The sequence below is a fragment of the Pongo abelii genome, chromosome 10 (genome assembly GCF_028885655.2).
Source record: "Pongo abelii isolate AG06213 chromosome 10, NHGRI_mPonAbe1-v2.0_pri, whole genome shotgun sequence".
Classification (NCBI taxonomy): domain Eukaryota; kingdom Metazoa; phylum Chordata; class Mammalia; order Primates; family Hominidae; genus Pongo; species Pongo abelii.
In genome coordinates this window covers 111,343,480-111,361,560 of record NC_071995.2, presented here as the reverse complement: position 1 = coordinate 111,361,560, position 18,081 = coordinate 111,343,480, and the positions used below count along the sequence as shown (strand labels likewise).

At 45.9% G+C, this 18,081-nt stretch overlaps 1 long non-coding RNA gene across 1 annotated transcript in view; it reads left to right on the top strand.

Moving 5' to 3' along the window:
* Nucleotides 1-12,415, top strand: part of LOC129049416 (uncharacterized) — a 29,005-nt gene extending 16,590 nt beyond the window's left edge. The window contains exons 3-6 of the long non-coding RNA XR_008512469.1: nucleotides 347-429; nucleotides 1,377-2,754; nucleotides 3,480-3,595; nucleotides 12,291-12,415. This is a non-coding gene — a long non-coding RNA (uncharacterized LOC129049416). The remainder of the gene's footprint in view (nucleotides 1-346; nucleotides 430-1,376; nucleotides 2,755-3,479; nucleotides 3,596-12,290) is intronic.
* Nucleotides 12,416-18,081: the final 5,666 nt, after the last annotated feature.

Genomic DNA, 18,081 nt, shown 5'->3' with positions numbered 1-18,081 from the left:
CTCTGACACAGCCTTTTCCCAGGCGGCTAGCCTCCTCCCTCACCTCCTGCAGCCATACCTTTAACTCCTAGAATAGGCATGACTCCTTCCTACCCAGGACTGTTGCCTGTGCTGTTTTCTCTGCCAGGAAAGTTCTTCTCCCCATTCCTTAGTTGGCTGCTTCCTTCTCATGCTTCAGGTTTCTTTTTAAATGTCCCGTCTTCAGAGAGACCCTGCCTGACCTCCTAAAACGGATGCCTCCAACCACCTCTCCCACCATCCACCCACGCTGCCATTTTTTCTTCACAAGATGCAATTATATACTTATTTGTGTCTTTATTTATTTTTTCATCTGTTTCCCCACCAGGTTATAAACTTCAACAAGGTAGAGATTGTGTCCATCTTGTTCACAGCCGAAGTTGCAGCACCTAGCACAGTGCCTGGCACATGGTGAGCAGGCAATTCAGAAGGGCATGGTAGTTCACGCCTGTAATCCCAGCACTTTGGGAGGCCGAGGCTGGTGGATCACTTCAGGCCAGGAGTTAGAGACTAGCCTGGCCAACATGGTGAAACCCTGTCTCTGCTAAAATATGTACATATCTATACACACACACACACGTATATACGTATATACGCATATATATGCGTATATACGTATATACATATACACACACACACACACACACACACACAACTTAGCCAGGCATGGTGGCACATGCCTATAATCCTAAGTACTCGGAAGGCTGAGGCATGAGAATTGCTTGAACCCAGGAGGCAGAGGTTGCGGTGAGCTGAGATCACACCACTGCACTCCAGCGTGGGCAACAGAGCGAGACTGTCTCAAAAAAAAAAAAAAAAAAAACTACGTATGGAACAGACACAGTGGCTCATGCCTGTAATCACAGCACTTCAGAAGGCCAAGGCGAGAAGATCTCTTGAGCCCAGGAGTTCAAGACCAGCCTGGCAAATGTGGCAAAACTCTTTCTGTACAAAAAATGCAAAAATTAGCTGGGTTTAGTGGTGCATGCCTATAGTCCCAGCTACTCGGGAGGCTGAGGTGGGAGCATTGCTTGAGCCCAAGAGGCAGAAGTTGCAGTGAGCCGAGACCTCACCACTGCACTCCAGCCTGGGTGACAGAGTGAGACCCAAACTCAAAAAAAAAAAAAATTACTATGTATGGTTTAGCCCTCTAGTTATCACACAAGCTCCTGGGGCTCAGAGAGTATGCCGAATAATAATAATGAATAATTATCATAAATGGTGATAGTGATAACTGTCATTCATTGAGCATATACTGTATGGCAGCCACCACACTAAGCACTTTATTTACAAGGATTCATTCATCAAATCCCCACAACAATTCTCTAAGTCAGGCTCTGTTTCATCCCATTTTACAGTTGTGGAACTGGGAGCTCAGAGAGAGTCCTGATGTGCCAGAGACCACACAGCCAAGCAGTCAAGGCTTGAGACTGGTGCCAGCCAGGTGGGCTCCTCTGCAAAGCCCAGTCTCTTTAGGAGCTGATTGCCCCCAAGCTGAGATTCAGCTGGACCATGAATGAACCATGTGACCTTTGGCAAGTCTTGGCTTCTCAACTGTGAACCGGAACTAACAATGCCCACTTGTTTCTCACGTGCCCTGAACAATGCTTGGCACCTAGTGAATAAATATGCTAATAATTAATGACACTATCTGAACACTTACTATGTGCCAGCTACCACGACTGCCTCACTGATCCCCAAAACAAGGCAGTGGTGTAGGTGTGGTTACCACCCACTATCCCAAGTGACATTCCCCAGGAAGCTGTCTTTGAGATCAAGTTTAGCATCCAGGTGACAAATTAAGGAGGTCGCTTGGAATCAATCCCTGGGGAAGATTGAGGAAGGAAGCAGGAGTGGGCATAGGGGGAAGTTGAGCTGTGATGCAGGGCCGACCACAACCTAGCCTACCCTACAGGGAGTCCTGGAGCTAAATTGGTGATGCCTCAAGTTGGGTCCAGATGGACAAGCCTTTATGCCCCATCTTGATCTATCTTGGGCTGTGAACTATCCCAGGAAGTGGAATAACCTTGAATGAGGTGGCTCTGCAGCTGAAGGGATTGCTAAAGGGGTTAACAGCTGAGAGCCATCTGCTGTCAGCACCCCCAGCAGTTGGGGCAGCAAGTCCTCCATTGAAAGGGGTCTTGGAACTGAGGTTTTGATGACATTACCAAACTTGCCCATAGCTCATACACAAAAACTAGCAGAGTCAGGAGCAGAACCCAGGACTGTCTGATGCCCATGTCCCCCGACTCCCTTTTTTTCTTTTTTTTTTTTTTAACCACTAGATGGCAAAAATCAGTGCATTCACCAAAGGAGTTCATAACTACTTGGATAGAGGGAATAAAAAAGAAAAAATTCAAAAATGTATCAATCCATGGTTGGACAGCCTGGGAGCCTGGATATATGATGTCATCCCTGATAAATAGGAAGGCTGGGCTGTGGGGCCAGAGCAAGGAGAGATGGCTGGGTCAGGTCTGGCCAAGCTGCCTTTAGCAGAGGTTGCTAGAATGAAAATTTGTACTCGGGGAAAGATAAAGAAATCATCATTTTTAAAAACATCTCTCTGAGGTGGCAAAACGCCAGGGAGATAACCCAGGTGTTTTTTTTGTTTTTGTTTTTGTTTCCTTTGGAGCATTGCATGACAAGAAGCACCATTAACATTTGGGAAAGATGAAATGCAGCCGGAGAGATTAAAGAATCGCACTGCACTTTCTTCCAGAGACTGTGAGGACTCAGGTGTGTCCCCAGAGAGAGGTGGCAATTGCAGACAGTTTCACAGATGATGACAAAGAAAACAAGCACACGATGAGGAAGCAAGCGGTCTGAGCTCCAGCCCCAGCTCTGCATTGACAAACATGCTGTGTGTCCTTGAGCAAGCCACTTGCCCTCTCTGAGCCTCAGTGAGAATGAGTTACAGTGAATACAGTGAGTGAGGTCTGCTTTACAGAAGCCAGGTATAATAGGGAGTGAAATCAAAAAGGTTTGTCTCCAGGAATGTCTGAGATTTTTTTTTTTTTTTTTTTTTTTTTTTTTGGTCACAGACACACTTTGCACATTAAGCCTGTAACAAGAGCATTATTTCTACAAAGAAAAATGCTCATGTCTTGTCCCAGCACTTTGGGAGGCCAAGGTGGGCGGATCACGAGGTCAGGAGTTCGAGACCAGCCTGGCCAACAGGGTGAAACCCCGTCTCTACTAAAAAAAAATACAAAAATTAGCCGGGCCTGGTGATGGGTGCCTGTAATCCCAGCCACTCGGGAGGCTGAGGCAGGAGAATCGCTTGAAACCAGAAGGCAGAGTTTGCAGTGAGCAGAGATTGTGCCACTGCACTTCAGCCTGGGCGACAGAGCAAGATTCCATCTCAAAAAAAAAAAAAAAGAAAAGAAAGAAAAATGCTCATTTCTCATCAACTTTGAACACACAGCCCTCTCAATCCACCTTTTGTTCTTCCCCTTTCAAAGTGGTGCTGATTAAAAGAAATACTTCACTTTTCTCCTAACTCTACTGTAACAACACGAATGTGCTGATACGTGACAACAAGTGGCCCTCAATCACCACGCCACAGACACAGGAAGTGGTAAGGACTCTGGCGAAAGGAATGCTTGGGCCCCCTGGAAAGGGGGTGGCTGCCATTTGTTGCCAGGGAAGAATGCAGACCTGGTATTGCCAGGCAGTCCTGTTTTTCAAGAGAAAGCTGAAATCTGGGCTGGGTGTGGTGACATCTGCCTGCAGTCCCGGGTACTTGGGAGGCTGAGACAGGAGAATTGCTTGAGCCCTAGAGGTCAAGGCTGAAGTGAGCTATGATCATGCCATTGCACTCCAGCCTGTACAACAAAGTGAGACCCTGTCTCGGAAGGAGAGAAGGAGGGAAAGAAGGAAGGAAGGAGGGAAAGAAGGAAGGAAGGAAGGAGAGAGGAAGGGAAGGAAGGAAGGAAGGAGAGAAAGAAGGACGGAAGGAGAAAAAGAAAGCTGAAATCTAATTTAAATGAAAAATCTCCTTTTCCTCTTCATGTTAACTAATTTGCATATTTTTAAAATCCCGTCTGGGAGGAGAAAATGGGAAGTCACTCTATGATAAATACGGGATTTTCTTTTGGGGTGATGAAAATGTTTTGGAACTAAATAGGGGTTATGGTTGCACCACAGTGTGAATGTACCAAATGCCATTGGTACTCGTTAAAACTCTTCATTTTATGTTATGTGAATTCACCTCAATTTAAAAGAAACAAAAACAAAAAAATCCTGTCTGGGATCAAATAAGATGCATCTAGGCAGATGTGGTGGCTCACACCTGTAATTCCAGCACCTTGGGAGGCCAAGGTAGGAGGATTGCTGGAGCCCAGAAGTTTGAGACCAGCCTGGGCAACATAAGGAGACCTCATCTCTACAAAAAAAAATTTTAAAATTAGCCAGGCATGGTGGTGCATATGTGTGGTCCCAGCAACTCCAGAGGCTGAGGTGGGAGAATTGCTTGAGCCTGGGGAATGGAGGCTGCAGTGAGCTATTATCATGCCACTACAGTCCAGCCTGGGTGACAGTGTAAGACCCTGTCTCAAAAAAAAAAAAAAAGATGCATCTATGGATCTATGGGCCAGAGGCCACCTGAGGGTTGTTGAATGGGATCCCTGGACCAAGCCTCCCAGCTCTGGCTCCATGAATGGAAGACAGCCTGGGCACTCCAGTACAGCATCCCATGGGAGACAGGTACATAAACAATGCCATTTGTGGTCCCTAAAAGTGGGGATATGAAGTGTGTTTCATTCCTCTGAAAGCCATGCCAGAGATAGCCAGGGCCACCCTCCCCGAGTTGTCCTGCCAGTTCCAACCAGCGCTGGTGGCTTGGCCTCACCCAGCCTCTGCCTCCAGCACTTGGCATTTCTTGCACCTGGATGCCCCCGCACTGCAGAGCAGGGTGAAAAAGATCTCTCTGAACATAAGCTTTTTCCTGCAAACTGCTCTCCACAAGTCCTGTATCCTCGCCCATTCCTCCCTCCCACCCCATGTCTTCTGGTCTCTTAGGTTCTATTAAATCCTTTAAGATCCTTAAATCCTGGAAGATGCTCAACTCTTGCCGCACCATGCCCCAACCCACCACTGCACCCTCATGGCCTTTGTCTGGACTGTCACTTCTACCAGGACAGGCGTTTTGTCTGCTTTGTTTGCTGCTGAGCACCCGAGGGCCTACAATAATACTTAGCACAGAGAGATATTTACCTGGCTTGGTGAATATCTGCTGCTGAATGAATGCTGTTCCCTCTCTAAGACTCAGATCCAGGTCTTTGCCTGCCTGGTTCATGACGAGCCCTCTTGTCTTTCAGGCCTCAGGTCAATGTCACCTCCTCAGAGAGGCTTTCCTTGACCACCCTATCTAACCACTGCCTACCCCCGCCCTTCCACCTCCACCACCAAGTCATTCTCTAGCCTGGAGATCAGCAAGCCAAATCCGGCCCACTGCTTGCTTTTTTGTTTTTGTTTTTGTTTTTTGAGACAGGGTCTTGCTCTGTTGCCCAGGCTGCAGTTCAGTGGCACCATCATAGCTCACTGCAGCCTTGGACTCTTGGGCTCAAGCAATCCTCCCACCTCAGCCTCCCAAGTAGCCAGGTTTATAGGCACACACCACCATGTCAGCTAATTTTTTTTTTCTTGGAGAGATGGGGTCTTGCTATGTGGCCCAAGTTGGTCTCAAACTCAAGATCACTGGGCTCAAGTGATTCCTCCTGCCTTAGCTTCCCAGAGTGCTGAGATTACACTGTACCAGTCTGTTTTTGTAAGTAAAGTTTTATTTGAACACAGCCATGCCCATCCATTTGCAGATCATCTGTGGCTGCTTTTGTGCTACAATAACAGAGTTGAACAGTTGTGACAAAGATCCTAGGGCTCATAAAACCAAAGTATCTAACATCCAACCCTTTACAGAAAAAAAATGTGCTGACTCTGCTCGGTCCATTATCCGTCTTTATTTTCATGGCATTTCTCACTGTTTGAAACTGTCATTTGTTAACTTGCTAGTTGGGCTCTCTGCTCCCACTACAAGGCAAATGTCATGAGGGTGGGTTTTTTGTTTTGTTTTGTTTTGCTTTGTTTTTGAGACCGAGTCTTGCTCTGTCACCCAGGCTGGAACACAACGGCGCAATCTCGGCTCACTGCAACCTCTGCCTCCCAGGTTCAAGCGATTCTTCTGCCTCAGCCTCCCGAGTAGCTGGGATTACAGGCACCTGCCTCCACACCTGGCTAATTTTTGTATTTTTAGTAGAGACGGGGTTTCACCATGTTGGCCAGGCTGGTCACGAACTCCTGACCTCAGGTGATTCACCCGCCTCGGCCACCCAAAGTGCTGGGATTACAGGTGTGAGCCTCCATGCCCGGCTAGAGGGTGGGAATTTTTGTGTGCCTTGTTCACTTGCTGTTACTCTAGGCCCAGAACAGTGCCTGACACACAGTATACATGCTGGTTACCCTCATTCCTGTCTGCTCCCCACTCGGAGCCATCCTCCACCCTGCCTATGTCCTGGGCTAGGAGCTGACCCCCACGGACTTCTGCACTCTGGTTCCAGGCAGGTCCAGCCTCTAGGGGGCAGGTCCAGCAACTAGTACTCACAGAGGCCAGCAAGGCAAGAGGAGGAGGAGGTCCAGGTACTCTCTTCCCACCCCCTTCCTGATCTGGGCTGTTTTATGGCAAAAACTGAGACAATGCACCTCCCTGACAACAGTGCCTGCCAGCAGCCCCTCCTCTAGAACACTGCCTGTCACTGGGTTCCCCCAACACTCCCTTCACCCCACGGGTGGTAACTGCTCCTCACCACGCTAGCCCCCAGCTCAGTGCCTCAGTATACTCTTCAGTTCCCTTGACCTCACCCACCTCATGATAAACAGTCGTTTTATCAAATTCGCCTCAATTACGCAGTTAAACTGTGCCTTCTCTTTCCTGGTGGAACCCTCACTGAAAGAGCAGATGCTCAATAAATATGGGTGAAAAATAAATGAATAAGTAAACAAATAAATGTGTGGCTACAGAGAAAAAATGGAGGATTAGGGAAGGATTAGGGTTAAGTGTTAGGGACAGATAAGGGTTACAGTTAAGAAAAAGGTTAGGGATAAGGGCTAAGTTTGTGGCAAAGCTTAGGACGAGGGGACAGGTAAGATTAGGATTAGGATATAGATAAGGGTTAGGATAAAGGTTAAAGTTAGGGTAGGTGTTGGGATAGGGTTAGGGTTAGGGTAGGATTAAGGTAAAAACTAGAATTTGGATCTGTTTACAAAGCAGAGGGAGACAGGATGACACAGAAGTCCTGGTGAAGGATGGACACAGTGGCTCACACCTGTAATCTCAACACTTTGGGAGGCCAACGTAGGAGGATTGCTTGAGGCCAGGAGTTCGAGACCAGCTGGGCAACACAGTGAGATACCCCCACCCCCCATCTCTACAAACAAGTTTTTAAAAATGAGCCAGATGTGGTGGTGCACGCCTATAGTTCCAGCTACACAGGAGGCTGAGGCAGGAGGATGACTTAAACCCGGGAGTCTCAGGGCACGGTGAGCCGAGACTGCACCCCTGCACTCCAGCCTGGGTGACAGAGCAAGAGCCCGTCTCTTGAAAAACAGAAGAAAAAAAAATCCAGGTGAGCTGCCCACAGCTGTCCCTGATGCAGCATTAAGACTCCTCCATCCGTCTCTGCTGCCTGTAGAATGGGAGGTGCCTGTCCGATGCAAAAAGCCCATTAATTACCCTGGCTGGAGGTCAGCTCCCACACCCACACTCACTCCACGGACAGTACATTTTAACCACCTGCCCAATGATGGCCCTTCATGAGGTGCGGGCCTCACGACTAAAGGACATCAGACCCCAGCCTTGAGCAAGGTCAGGTGCAAGAAGTCCAGCTCTCCCCATCCCCTTAAAGGAAGGCACTGGGCTCTGTGGCTATGAAAGGAAGACATTTCTCCCTTTAGATAAGCGATTTTATCTCATTTTATTCTATCTTAGAGACAAGGTCTTGCTTTGTCACCCAGGCTGGAGTGCAGCGGCAGGATCATAGCTCACTGCAGCCTCAAACTTCTGGTCTCAAGTGATCCTCCCACCACAGGTGTGAACCACCACACCCAGCCAGATAAGCAGTTTTTTTTAAACTACCCAGTACTGTTGTTTAGCATATACTCAGGTGCTTCCATCTGGCTTCCTCCTGTGTCCAGTGCAGGCATGTTTGTAATGTATAGAATTCTAGATACCTTGGGCAGGGACAGTGGCTCACATCTGTAATCTCAGCACTTTGGGAGGCTGAGACAGGTGGACCACTTGAAGTCAGGAGTTCAAGACCAGCCTGGCCAACATGGCAAAACCCCGTCTCTACTAAAAATACAAAAATTAGCCAGGTGTGGTGGCACATGCCTGTAATCCCAGCTACACAGGAGGCTGAGGCAGGAGAATCACTTGAACCCCAGAGGCTGAGGTTGCAGTGAGCCAAGATCACGCCACTGCATCCAGTCTGGGCGACAGAGAGAGACTCCATCTCAAAAAAATAAAAAATAGGCCAGGCACGGTGGCTCACGCCTGTAATCCTAGCACTTTATGAGGCCAAGGCGGGCCGATCATCTGAGGTCAGGAGTTCAAGACTAGCCTGGCCAACATGGTGAAATCCTGTCTCTACTTAAAATACAAAAAAATTAGCCAGGTGTGGTGGTGCATGCCTGTAATCCCAGCTACTCAGGAGACTGAGGCAGGAGAATTGCTTGAATCTGGGAGGCAGAGGTTGCAGTGAGCCGACATTGCAGCATTGCACTCCGGCCTGGAAAACAGAGTGAGACTCTGTGTTAAATTAATCAATTAATTAATTTAAAAACTAGAATTCTAGATACCAAGAGTGCCCAGTGTTTTCCACGTTTCAGTTATTCAGAACTACAGTCACCATTTTCCCATTTCCCTATTACAGATATTTTATTTTCTATTAATTTTTTAATGGTCTCTCCCCCATCCTTTGTATGTGTGTGTGCAAATACATTTTAAAAGGAAACATTATGTCATGCATTAGAAAGGTAGAATGGTTTACAGCACAGGCTCTGGAAGCAGATTTCCTGAGTCCAAACCCCAGCTCTGGTACTTACCAGCTGTGTGAACTTAGGCAAGTGCTTTCACCTCTCTGATTTGGTTTTCTCATCTATAAAACGGTAATAATGACAGTATCTTACCCCTTAAGAGGATTAAGTGAGCTATACATGTAAAAACCTTTAGAAAAGTACCTGGAATTAGTAGCATAAGTGATGGTAGTGGTTGTTGTTGTTTTAATTGAAAAACCACAAAAAAAAAAAAAAAGAAAAAGAAAAACCACTTAGCACTGGCTACATAGAAGTTAAGGGGAGGCTGGGTGCAGTGGCTCACTCCTATAATCCCAACACTTTGGGAGGCGGAGAACAGTGGATGACCTGAGGTCAGGAGTTCAAGACCAGCCTGGCCAATATGGTGAAACCCTGTCTCTACTAAAAAATACAAAAATTAGCCAGACGTGGTGCCATGCGCCTGTAGTCCCAGCTACTCAAGAGCCTGAGGTAGAAGAATCGCTTGAACTCAGGAGGCAGAGGTTGCAGTGAGCCGAGATTGTGCCACTGCACTGCAGCCTGGGCAACAGAGTGAGATTCCATCTCCAAAAACAAAACAAAAAAAAAATTAGAAGTTAAGGGGAAAACATAAATACAAAGTTAGAAATGATGTTATTACATTTTCTTTGTTATAAAGAGAGATCAGCAAACATCTGGTGTGAAAGCCATTGTCGTAGTCAACTTCAACTGCTCTAGCAAACTACCATAGACTGAGTGGCTTAAACAACAGGCGTTTTCTTCTCACAGTTTTGGAGGCTGGGAAGTCCAAGATCATGATTGAGTTCTGGTGAGGACTCCCTTCCTGGCTTGGAGACAGCAGCCTTCTTGCTGTCTTCTCAGTGGCAAGAAATGAAGCTCTGGTGATCTTATAAGGGCACTAATTCCATCATAAGGCCCCCTACCCTCATAACCCCATGAAACCTAATCACCTCCCAAAGGCCTCACCTCCTAATACTATGCCACTGGAGGGTTAAGGCTGCAACCTATGAATTTTGGGGGGTGTGGGGTGCACAAACATTCAGTCTGTGGTAATGAACCCTATTAGTACAAAGCTGAAGTTTTCAGAAAGACCGAAAGAGAACGGAGAAAAGGGAGAACTTTCTAACCAGCTGATTCAAGGGTATTTAAAGCTCTATCCTTGCATGATCTACAGTCATCCTTGGTACCATACACTGCATTTCACTGTGGTTTCCCCCTCCAATTACAGAGGCAAACCAGGTCCAGAAGATAGAGAAAGCTTGACCAAAGGCACTATTTACACAGATGTCATTCTCAGTTTGCCTGGAGATTCTCTGTACATCAGGACTCCCAGAGCCTATCCTAGGAGGAAAGACTGGACACTTCAGTCTAGGTCTCTGTTAAATGGGTTCATCTCCTTAGGCATCCAACATGAAAAGCCTCCCAAAAATGAAGGCTTTTATAAAATTTTATAAAAACTTGAGAAGCAGTGAGTGGCCATTAAACAAAATGATTTGCCAAAGACTAAAATATCTTCATCTTCTCCAAACTGCCTTTATGAAGAAAAAAAAAAAAAAAAAAAACGGCCATAAAAGTGAAAGCTTTAGCAACCCTCCCAGGGGTGGTGAATGCTGGTATATTGCAATCCATGTTGTGGTTAGCCTCAGGGAACTTGATTTTTTTTTTTCTCTTTTTGCCATTAAAAATTACTACAATGTTCTCCTTTGGTTTTTGAAATTAGTTGAAGTTTGCATTCCTGAAGAAAAAGGAAATAAAAACACAGGATAATTTTTTTAAATTGTTTGTAGAGACAAGGTCTTGCTATGTTTCCCAGGCTGGACTTGAACTCCTGGCTTTAAGCAGTCCTCCCACCTTGGCCTCCCAAAGTGCTAGGATTACAGGCATGGACACTTCACCTGACCTAAAATAAATATATTTTTTTTCAAGAGACAGAGTCTCACTGTGTTGCCCAGGCTGGAGTGCAACCTCTGCCTCCTGGGTTCAAGCAATTCTCCTGCCTCAGCCTCCGGAGTAGCTGGGACTACAGGCACGTGCCACCATGCCCAGCTAATTTTTGTATTTTTAGTAGAGATTGGGTTTCACCATGTTGGCCAGGCTGGTCTTGAACTCCTGACCTCAGGTGATCTGCCCACTTTGACCTCGCGAAGTGCTGGGATCACAGGCACAAACCATCGCACCCGGCCTAATATAAAAAATTTTTAAATAAAAACACATGGCTGGGCATGGTGGCTGACACCTGTAATTCCAACACTTTGAGAGGCCAAGGCAGATGGATTGCATGAGTCTAGGAGTTCAAGACCAGCCTGGGCAACATGATAAAACCCTGTCTCTACAAAAAATAAAACAATAAAAAATTAGCTGGCTGGGTGCAGTGGCTCACGCCTGTAATCCTAGCACTTTGGGAGGCCGAGGCAGGTGGATCACCTGAGGTCAGGAGTTGGAGACCAGCCTGGCCAACATGGAGAAACCCCATCTCTACTAAAAATACAAAACTTAGCCAGGCATGGTGGCAGACACCTGTCATCCCAGCTACTCGGGTGGCTGAGGCACGAGAATCATTTGAACCCGGGAGGCAAAGTTTGCAGTGAGCCGAGATCGAGTCACTGCACTCCAGCCTCAGTGACAGAATGAGACTCTGTCTCAAAAACAAAAACAAAAACAAAAAAATTAGCTGAGCATGGTGGTGCACACCTGTAGTCCCAGCTACTAGAGAGGCTGAGGTGGGAGCAGCACCTGAGCCTGGGAGGTGAAGGTTGAAGCGAGCCTAGAGTGCGTCACTGCACTCCAGCCTGGGCAATGGAGCGAAACCCTGTCTCGATAAATAAACAAATAATAACACATAAAAACACTGGATTAGGGACAGTAAAATCAGGAGAGGGGATTTGCACCATGGGTGGGTGGAGCAAGGGTCTGGGTTTCTCGACTGAAAAAAAAAGGGAATTGAAACAAAGGTCTCTAAGCACCTGCCACTTGCCACCTGCTCCACACACACAACCATGAATCCAAACTGGTCAAACGACGTGCTCCTTCCTGCCACCCAGCCCTTCCCATATAATTCCTAGTTGAAGGTAGACCATGCTCCCAGTAACCCAGACTTAAGACCTCCAAGTTCCATAACTCCTTCATCACAAATATGCAAGTATCACAATAAATCTGGCTGACTCTCCTTTTGTTATTTCTTTTTGCTTTTATTTATACAATGTTAGTATCTTTGGTTGGCAGCGCATGGTGGTGCATGCCTACAGTCCCCACTACTCAAGAGGCAGAAGCAGGAAGATCAATTGAGCCCAGGAGTTTGAGGCTACAGTGAGCCATGATCATTCCACTGCCCTCAGCCAGGATGACAGATTGAGACCCTGTCTCTTAAAAAAATAAAATAAAATACCAATTACCTAAAGTGGCCAAGATGTGGAGATTTGTTGTAAGGGGGTGTCAGTTCTGTCCTTGACCTATTGAGAAAACAGTAAGGGTAAATAAAAGCCAGGCACAATTTAAAAGACAGCCTGGGCCGGGTGCGGTGGCTCACACCTATAATCCCAACATTTTGGGAGGATGAGATGGGCAAATCACCTGAGGCCAGTAGTTTCAGACAAGCCTGGCCAACATGGTGAAACCCAGTCTCTAATAAAAATACAAAAATTACCTGGGCATGGTGGCCTGTAATCCCAGCTGCTCGGGAGGCTGAGGCAGAAGAATCGCTTGAACCCAGGAGGCGGAGGCTACAGTGAGCTGAGATTGCGCCACTGCACTCCAGCCTGGGTGACAGAGCGAGACTCTGTCTCAATAAATAAATAAATAAATAGAGCCAGGCGTGGTGGCTCACACCTGTAATCCCAGCACTTTGGGAGGCCGAGGTGGGTGGATCACAAGGTCAGGAGATCGAGACCATCCTGGCTAACAAGGTGAAATCCCATCTCTACTAAAAATACCAAAAAATTAGCTGGGCATGGTGGTGGGCGCCTGTAGTCCCAGCTACTCGGGAGGCTGAGGCAGGAGAATGGCGTGAACTCAGGAGGCGAAGCTGGCAGAGAGCCAAGGTCGCGCCACTGGACTCCAGCCTGGGCAACAGAGCGAGACTCCGTCTAAAAAAAAAAAAATGTTAGTATCTTCCAGATAAAGGTGCTTCAAGCTTTGCCTCCTTAAATCCATACTACATCGCATAATGAGTGTGTTTTATTTTGCTGCCCCCCCAGTATGCACTCCCCCTCATCTGGTAACAGCACCCCTGTTTTCTTTAGGGGAATTCGCCTCCCCCATTTTTAGTCCATGAGGTGTAGGAAAGGCCAATCCACACCCTCTTCCTAGGGGTGGTCACAGGACCCAGGCCTGACCAATGACTGCATTCCATCCTCCTGCCCATAGGAATTGGCTCAGGAGTAGACATGGGACCTGTGGTGATCCAATTCAAGCCAATCCCATCATCTATTTAAGAACTATCAGGAAAAAGGGGCTCTCTTTTCATAGGAGCTACAGAGAAGGTAGGATGGAAGCCTGGAGATATTGGCAGCCATCTTGCCACCGTGAGAAGAGAAATGGCCTCCACAAAGCCAACACTGAGTCAAAAGATAAATTCCCTCCAACTTTATTGGAGCCTTGGGATCCAGTCATACCTGAAACTGGACCCCTCCCTAGTGAGCACACAACACAAACTGTTATCTTAGTGAGAGAATGAAAGAGGAGTGTCTCTGGCAGAAGAACTGTAAGCATATGCAAAGGCCCTGAGGTAGAAGCATTTTTGTAAAACAGAAAGAAAGCCATTGTGGCTAGGTTCAGAAAGCAGCAACGGGCAAGAGAGGAAGAAAATGAGATCTGAGAGAAAGGCAAGGGCCAGGCCATCCAGGGTAGGTCACAGTAAGGATTTAGATCTTTATTCTAAGGGCAATGGGAGAAGTTTCAACGAGAGGGTTAATCATCTGATTTGAGGGTAGGGGGTGTTTGTTTTTTGGGTTTTCTTTTTTAAGACACAGTCTTGCTCTGTCACCCAAGCTGGAGTGCAGTGGCACAATCTTGGCTCACTGCAACCTCCACCTCCCGGGTTCAAGCCATTCTCCTGCCTCAGCCTCCCAAACAGGCAGGACTACAGGCGCTCACCACCACGCCCAGCTAATTTTTGTATTTTTAGTAGAGACAGGGTTTCACCACATTGGCCAGGCTGGTCTCGAACTCCTGACCTCAGGTGATCCACCCGCCTCAGCCTCCCAAAGTGTTGGGATTACAGGCGTGAGCCACCGTGCCCAGCCTGATTTGAGTTTTTGCAAAGTTCACTGAGGCTGCTTCAAGGAGAATGCACCGGGGTGAGGAGGCGAGCAGAGTGGATGTTGTGGGGGACTATTATCATCATCAGGTGAGAGATATAGTGGACTAGAACAGCATGTGTCTGAGCTGCTGCCCTTGGAAAGACTGTAGAGACGAGGGGAAGCTGGCCGCGTCCTCTACTTTGGCAGCTACATGATGTGAAAACTAATGCAACTTCTCAAGAAAGATTTCCTGCACCTTGGCAGTCAGCCCGAATTATTGAATCATGGAGAGTTAACACAATCAATAAATCTACACTTGCTGGGCAAGAGCGCTGTTTTGCATACATACAGCCACGGAGCAAAAAGCCATCAGCTATTTCACTGGTTGCATGCAGTCACCCTTAAGCTCATAAGAACCTGGAAGCTGGGCCAACCGTGTCTGCCAGACAGACAGAGCCTCTTACACCTGTTTTGTCTTTTCCTGCTTACACTCTTCAATGATTTCTTCACCTGAATGATATTTCTCCTGAGTTACAAAATGGCAGATGTTAATTATGAATGGAAAAGTTTCCTTTACAGGGGAGAAATCTGACAATATCACCTTAACCAGGTCATCAAGGTTAATGTCATTGATAATGAGACAAATGACATTATGTGCCTGGTGATGGAATGCACTAAGAACACAACATCACCAATATCATATTTTTACCAGAAATATTTAACTCCAATGCAATCACCAGGAAGCAATCAAATAAATACACATTGAGAGACTATACGAAACACCAGATCTGTGCTCTTCAAGTACCCATGCCATGAAAGACAAAAAGAAGGAAGGGACTGTTCTGGATTCCAAGAGACTAAATAAAAATGACTAATAAGTGCCATGCATGATCCTTAATTGGGTCCTGGGCTTTTTTAGCTGTAAAATACATTATTGGGAAAATTCAAATACTGACTGTATCTCATATGATAGTATTGTATCAATGTTAAATTTTCCAAATATGAACAATATATTGTGGTTATGAAAAAGGATGTCTGTGTTCTTAGGAGATGCACATTGCAGTATGGAAGGGGTGAAATGCCATGATGTCTGCACTTCGTACCCAGGAAAAAATAATAAGATAGAGATAGATAGGATAGATAGATAGATAGATACAGAGATATAGATACAAAATAGATGATAGATACAGATAGATGAATACAGGTAGATCAGATAGATAGATAGATAGATAGAACAGATAGTTGGATTGATAGCTAACGATGATAGACAGGTGGTTGATAGCGCACATGTGGCACAATGTTAAAGATGACCACATTAGGGTGACGGGCATGGGTGTTCATCGAATCAGTATATTATTTTTGCAGCTCTTCTGCAGGCTTGAAATTTTTCAAATTTAATACATTGTGGGAGGCTGGGCGTGATGGCTCACACCTATAGTTCCAGCTACTCAGGAGGCTGAAGCAAGAGCATTGCTTGAGACTACGAATTAGAGACTGCAGTATGCTATGATCACACTCATAAATAGCCACTGCACTCCAAGCTGGGCAACATTGCAAGACCATGACTTAAAAAAACAAAACAAAACAAAAAAAGAAAAATTTGTAATTTTGTTCAGCACTCTCAGGCATGTGTGCAAACACACACACACACACACACACACACAGAGGGGTTGGTGTCCTACTATCATTATGGCAAAGAATCATCTTCCTGGTGAAGAACATTGGCATAGCCATGCATCCAGGTTTGCCTGAGACAGCCCCAGTGTACACCTATAATCTGACATGATTATTAATATTGCACCCTAAAAAATGCTAGGTATGTCAGAGTTGTTGCCCAAAGTAGAAACATCACCTTCACCTTCTGAGATATCAACGTAATTTACTCATTCATTCAACAAACTTGTTCTGACCACCTGGTGGTGAGTCGGAAACTGGGCATACCACACTGAGCAGGGTCAGCAAGGTTCCGGCCCTCAGGGAACTGATGGCCTAAAGCCAGGCTTGGCAAACCACAGCCCGGCCCACAGGCCAGTTCCAGCCCCACTGCTAGTTTTCATATGACTTGTGAATTAGGAACAATTTTACATTTTTAAATAGTTGGAAAAAATTAAAAGAAAAATTAGCTGGGCATGGTGGTGCATGCCTGCAGTCCCAGCTACTTAGGAAGTTAGGGTGGGAGGATCCCTTGAGCCCAGGAGATCAAGGCTGCAGTGAGCTGTGATCCTCCCACTGCACTCCAGCCTGGGTGACAGAGTGAAACTCTGTTTCAAAAAAAAAAAAAGGAAGGAAAAATGATATTTTGTGATCGTTTTCACGTGAAAATTAAATAAAATTTAAACATCAATGTTCCTCAATAAAGTTTTATTGGAACACAGTCATGCTCATTCATTTATGAATCATCTCTGGCTGCTTTTGCACCACAGCAGCAGAGTTGAACAGTCTCGACAGAGATCATCGTACGGCTCACAAAAGCATCAAATATTTACTATCTGGACCTTTATAGGAAAAGTTTGCCAACCCTGGTCTAAAGTTGTGTTTTCAGTATAGTTCCTAAGGTTTCTGGAAGTGAAGTAAGATCATGCATCTTACTTCAGTAAGATGGTACATAGCACTTAATAAACGCTCAATTAACAGATGGCAGCTAATGGCCTTGTGTTAATCCGTTCTCACACTGCTATAAAGACATAGCTTAGAGTGGGTGATAGAAGTTTAATTGACTCACATGGGTGGGGAGGCCTCAGGAAACTTACAATCATGGCACAAGGTGAAGGAGAAGCAAGGCACGTCTTACATGGCGGCAGGCGAGACAGCAAAGGGGGACTGCCACACTTCTAAACTGTAAGATCTCATGAGAACTCACTATCACAAGAAAAGCAAGGGGGAAATCCACCCCCATGATCCAATCACCTCCTGCCAGGCCCCTCCTCTGACACATGGGGATTACAGTTTTAGATTATGAGATTTGGGTGGGACACAGAGCCAAATGATATCAGGCCTCAATTTACACATCTGTAAAATGAAGATAACCATAGCACCCACCCAGTATGGTTGTTTTGTGGATTTAATAAGAGACTCCATGTCAGGCACCTTAGCACAGTGCCTGTATATACAAGGGGACTTCAAAAAGTTCATAGATATTGAAGTAAGAGATAAAAATATAAAATATAAATTTTATTTCTCAACATAAGCTCCATCAAGATCATGACTTTTTTTTTCTTTTTTTTTTTTTTTGACACAGGGTGTTGCTCTGTCACCCAGGCTGGAGTGCAGTGCCATGATCATGGCTCACTGCAGCCTCAATCTCCTAGGTTCAAGCAATCCTCTCACTTACAGGCATGAGCCACTGTGCCCAGCAAAGATCATCACACTTTTGTAAGTCACGATACCAGCCATTGAGTCCATCCCTGAAGAACTGAGGGTCCTGGGAATTGAACCATGTCAATGCAGTCTTTTTTACATTATTAACTGAAGAAAAGTGGGCCCTTTGAAGATTTTTTTAAGATTAAGAAACAAAAAGAAGTCAGAAGGTGCAAAATCAGAACAGTAAAGTGGACGCCTAATAATTTCCCATCAAAACTCTCACAAAATCGTCCTTGTTCGATGAGAGGAATGAGCAGGAGTGTTGTCGTAGTGGAGGAGGACTTTCTGGTGAAGGTTTCCCAAGTGTTTTTCTGGTTAAAGCTTTAGCTAGCTCTCTCAAAACACTCTCATAATCAGCAGATGTTATCATTCTTTGGCCCTCCAGAAAGTCAAAAAGCAA